Raw genomic sequence first — 6,005 nt, forward strand, 5'->3', positions numbered from 1 at the left:
AAATGCTGAAATGCTCAAAATTATAATAAAAGCTACTCGGGGCCACACTAAAAATCACTGAAGGACAGTTGAAGTGAAAATAAACCAGAAAATACAAAGTCTCAGGCTGAGGAGAAGTTGAAAGAAAGCAATGTAACATTACCAGGAGGTAAACAAATTAACAGCTGCCAGGGAGATTCACAGTATATCTCTAACATTGTTACAGTGTTCTGAACTGTAGGTAAGTACCTACAGTCTGCAGTAATCAAGAGCTGGTTGCAGTTGCTCCCAACAAATCTGTTTTAAAGTGCTTGAGGGCTGTCGCAAAGGAGATGCTAAGTCATAGAATCATAGACTATCTTGAGTTGGAAGGGACACACAGGGATCATCAAAGTCCAACTCCTGGCCCTGCACGGGGCACCCCATGAATCACACCATGTCCCTGAGAGCACTGTCCAAATGCTTCTTGAACTCTGTCAGGCTTGGTGATGTGACCACTTGCCAGGGGAGCCTGTTCCAGTGCCCAACTACCCTGTGGGTGAAGAACCTCTTTCTAATATCCAACTAAAACCTCCCCTGATAAAACTTCAGTCCATTCCCTCAAGTTCTGTCACTGGTCACCACAGAGAAGAGATCAGTGTCTGCCCTCCTCTTTCCCTCAGGAGGAAGTTAGTAGAATGCAATGAGGTCTCCTCCTCTTAGTCCCCTCTTCTCCAGCCTGAACAAACCAAGTGATCTCAGTGTCACCTTGTATGGCTTTCCCCTCTAGAATCTTCACTACCTTCATAGCCCTCCCTTGAACATTCTGTAACAGCTTAACATCTCTCCTGTAATGTGGTGCCTAAACTGCACATCGTACTCAAGGAGAGGCTGTCCCAGTGCAGAGCAGAGTGGGACAATCATCTCCCTTGACTGGCTGGTGATGCTTTGTCTGATGCCCCCCAGGACACGGTTGGCCCTCCTGGCTGCCAGGGCACTGCTGACTCAGATTCAACTTGCCATTGACCAGGACCCACAGGTCCCTTTCTGCAGCACTGCTTTCCAGCAGCTCATTACCCAGTCTGTACATACATCTGGTGTTGCCCCATCCCGGGTACAGAATCCAGCACTTGTCTTTGCTTAATTTCATACAGCTGGGGATTGCCCAGCCATATAATTTGGCAAAGACTCTGTCAGACCTTACCGGGAACAGAAAGACTACCGCATGGAAAGCACTGAAAAGAATCCTTAGACAGCATTTGGGCATAAAGCTTCCTGCCATTGTCTTCTTATTTGGTGAAAGTATGACTACTGGGGGGGAAGGTGGAACACCTAGTTTTCAAAAAGGTAATATATAACTGAGCCTTTTATTCATGCTCCAACAATAACATAAAAGGTATCAATCTGCTAAACACGCCAGATGTGCTGTTTTTAAGAGATATACGATACCAAATGCATTGTCTGATTGCTTCATGAATAAAGGGGACAGTATCTTCCATGCTTGATACAAAACAAGGCTATTGTTATTAGTGATGAACTGAACTGGTCATTGAATTTTTTAAGAATGCAATATTTGTGCTGCTAGCTGCTTTCTACATATTACTTCATGTTCTGTAGGATCTATTGATCTTAAGCACCACTCCACCACAAAAAGGTGAATCCAATGCTAATACTGAAGCATGATGGAAGATGAGAAGCATTAACCTTGTTTTCACTTAAAGGACACAGCATTTAAAAAATAAGTTAAAACATCCCTGTGATCATGCCAGTGTAAATGGGACAGGAGCTCGACAGAGTGAAAGACAAGCACCCTAACATCAGTTGGTTAAAACTTGTGTGGCAGTGATCCCCTTTGAAGTTTCATCCCTGAGGGTGACATCTACTTGGAAATACGATTTCATTTTCTGCTGGGTTTTGGGATACCTTCACAACCATATTCAACTTCTACTGTAATTGGCACTCGCAACTCAGTATTTAAAACCAGTTTCATAAACTTCCCACAGTCCTAATAGCATGTGTACTAGCAGAGCACTAGCCATCTTTTGTAATTAATTCCTATTAATACTACGCACATCCACTATCTTTGAATAATTATTGCCAGCTTTCTGATTCACCACAGTCACGTAAGACAACCAGCTGCCAAAAATGTCACAACGAAATCTATCCTTATGCAACTGCCTCGAAGTGTACCCTTTCCGTGCTACTACATATTGGAATAATCCACAGCAGTCACATTGTTCCTTTTGATAAACTACAACCGCACACAGCTTGTGAATTCAAGGCCCACACCTCTCCTCTGGCTACTGAGGCCAAGCAACCCTCATCTTGTGCATGGCCACTCTATAAACAAGTCTCAAAGCAATAGTAGAGGTGCTATGCTCACAAGGCCTTCCCCTGTCTCTCTGTCTTCCATCTCACCTCAAAGGCTGGTATCTATTGCCACTGAGGTAGATAGCAGACTTCTCAGTAGCCTCTTCATGCCAGACAGACTGCTTAGATTTCCCTTATATTTAAACCTTCACTTACATAGTTCCCCTGGGGATAAAGCAGGCAAAGCTTCCTGAAAGACTCCAGGTCATCAACACAACCAGTAGTTATCCTGCAGGTGGAGATTTGGCACTGATACACAAATGATACTTAAGTGCAAAAATGCCCTCAAGGAAGTAACCCCTCCCCCCTAAAATTACAAGATTTACCAGAAATGTATCCCAGAGGGAACAAAACAAGAACAGTGTACCTTCAGTAACTGGATTGTTGATAAAGGACCTGAGGGGAAAAAATAAATCTAGTGACATTCAAGGCTTGCTTACACATGCAAAGAATTTTTCTGTTTCTCTCACACATATTCCTAGAAAAATATTTATCCTGTGTTGTGCAAGATCTCTTCATCCACACCCACCCACCCAGATTACAGGATCAGACTACTTCCCCTCCTGCCATGCTCAGCTCTGCCCCACCTCCCTCCAGATTGTCTTCCACAGAACATCATTACTGTGCAATCACTGCAGAGTATTCACACACCACTCCTGCACTCAGCCACCAGGAAACTTTATTCCAACCTCATTGTGGGACAGCCCGCAGCTGCTGCAGTAGCAAGACTCCTCCCTCTAGGGAATAACATGCAGTCATCTATAAAATGACTATGAACAGAATCACAAAAATTCTCCAGTACTGCTGCTCCTTTCTTATTCTCAATTATTCTAGATGCAACTGATATACATACATCACATGCTTCACCTCCAGTGGTTATGAACCCCCTCATGTTAACAGTTCATATCTTCCAACTTCTTACAGAATATACCCAATATATACATCTATATATAACAGCAGAAGCCAGGAGGGTTTTGGTTTGGTTTTTAGAAATGAGATTTTTTTTTTTTTAATTCTTTTAAAGAAAACTTCAAATGCCCTTCAAGCTTCATCTCAAGATGGGGCAAAAGTTCTTGTTCTACAACTTTTATTTTGCAGGGAACTACAGTAACATTTTATATTCATTTTAGAAATAGACCGAGGACTTTGACGAGATCACTCTTTCCAGTCACTGCATTGTCATTTTAAATTATACTGCTTTCCATTAAATTGTTCATTATTTGAAGATTCATATCAGATAGCTTAGAACCTGAAATTGTTCAGTGTAAATTCAGTTTTTATGGGCTCCAAGTCTAAAATTTATTTCTGAATGAGAATCAAAGCAGTGATAAAACAATTTCTACAAGTTATACTATTGTAACATAAATGCAGCACTAAAATTAAGCACAATGGCCTCACATATTCAAGTTTATTTTTTGAGCATGAATTTAAATTACTATCTTTATCCTTATGAGGTACGCAAATACAATTTTCCATTCATATTTGGAGGAAGGGACTAATTTGTATCAACAGACAAATTTGAAATGTAGTGTTAGTTATTTTTCAACAGAACTCATTTATAGCTATTTTGAAGGTGCTTATTTTGCTGTACTAGTCAAACACCTGGTAGTCTCTGCCTGTTACATAAGAACTATTTTATTGTTAATACTGTGGCTCATCACAAAAGGACTAATGGATCAAAACAGTTTACTTCTCATATTGTCCATTTTTTATAAGAAAACCATTAACTATTTCATTCTGATCTATTATAAATGTAGAATTGGACATTATAGAAGGCAGTTGCTGGCAATTTGGCAAGCCAATTTGGCTATAGCTAGCCAAATAACAGCTTTATGGCAAGTTCAGTTTCCAAATAAAGTAAAAAGTATGTTTATTACAGAGAAGAGCAGTGACAAATTGTTGCCTTTACCAAAAATAACGGCACTGAACATTCTAGTGCATCTCCTGATCATTATGTATGCAGCAATTTAACCAGCAGTGAAAGTATTCTTCACAGTTAACTACAACCTTAAGCCAAGAGGATGACAGAGTTCTTGCTATGCCAAACTTGTTTATAGACAGGCTCCAGTATCTTTGTGTGCTTTGATTTGCATTTAGAAGTTTACTGTCTGATTTAATATAAACAGACCTAGTGGGCTAAATGGTTGCTTTAAATCTGATGGTAGTCATTGGCCCAACACTATGCCAGATACAATGATACAAGTGAAAGTACAAGTCCAGTAAGGCAGCCAGGTCAAAAGCAATTAATTTAGAAGATACATAAACTCCCATTTCAGATTATTTTCCTCTTTCTCATCTGATGACACCTTACCTTTATGGAATATAAAACAGCCACTTGTTTCTCAGTTCATAATCTCTTTATGCTTATATAAATTTTGTATAATTTCAGTAGAAATTTAATCAACATTGTGGTTGTTGAGGCTTGATGTTGTGATGTATACCTTAGGTTGTAGGACTGCTTTGACTTTAAAATTTGTACTCCCTTGAACATTTAAGTGATCTTATTTTTCCCTTCTAAAGCTACATTAAAAAAAAAAATCCTTTGAGTATATAAAAACAACCCCCAAATCAAACCAAACAAAAAACCCCTTTTCCTATTCCACTAGATATTTAACTTTCATGTTATTTATTCAAACAGGGGATCTTTATTGTCTTGCTAGTCCTTTTCCCTATTTTTTCTTTTTGCAGTTATGAACAGGCCAAATAACTCTCAAATTTTCAACAGTTGAGCACAACGTACCAAAACAACTTAATTTTCACTGCTGTTTAGCACAAGGGTTAATTTTCCATTAACATTCCCGTTAAATGCTTGCATCTCATCTGCACTTCTCTGTTCAGAAAAAGCTGCCTTTGCCATTTGAAGAGACAAAATACCAAGCGTAACCTTGGGCTGACATATGCATTAGCCCAAGGTCAGTCAACGACAGCGAAGTAGCAGAAAGTGACAACCAAGAGAAATTATATAAAGCTAAGGAAAGGGGAACCTATAACTACTCAAGACTAACTTTTTGATCATTCTTTAAGTCTTGTTTCTGATGTACCTGCCTTCTTTAAACTTTAAAAAAAATGGTCTATCCTTCCCCTTTTTTTTTTAATGTACCTTGAATTACCCACCTGTTACATCCCACAATACCACTTTCAGGGATCCCTCCAAAGCTTGTGTTCAAGTGTAGAGCAGCCAGTCATTAAATTCTGATGATGCAAGTTTCTTTATGGCAAAGTTGCAGCACCTGGCACTTTCAAGTGCCACTTCACAACTAAACTACCTACATACTTCCTGAAGGCACTCTGTGGATCACCAGCTGCCCATGAAGACTCTCGCTACATACATCTGAATGTGTGACCACTTTAATTTAAAAAATGTGTTCTAGAACTTGATACAGTGCTTTGAAGATTTTTCTGAGAACTTGACAAGTAGAGAAAAAATACAGGAAAGCAACACATTTACAAAGCATTTTTGAAAAGCTGGGAATGTTAAGTGAATCAGCAGGATGTGTGTTTTACTACACTTCACCCAAGTGCATCTTCTGTTGTTTAATGCTTCAAAGGGAATTCTGGCATTGAGCTGAATCTCCTAATCTGGTTGAGACAACAGAATAATTTTGACCCAAAATTATTAGGTCAGGATATTGTGCCATTAGTTTAAGGACTCAACTTTTGCCCACTTTTTAGGCCTT

This window comes from Corapipo altera, unplaced genomic scaffold (assembly GCF_003945725.1).
Source record: "Corapipo altera isolate COAL_440 unplaced genomic scaffold, ASM394572v1 2, whole genome shotgun sequence".
Taxonomy (NCBI): Eukaryota; Metazoa; Chordata; class Aves; order Passeriformes; family Pipridae; genus Corapipo; species Corapipo altera.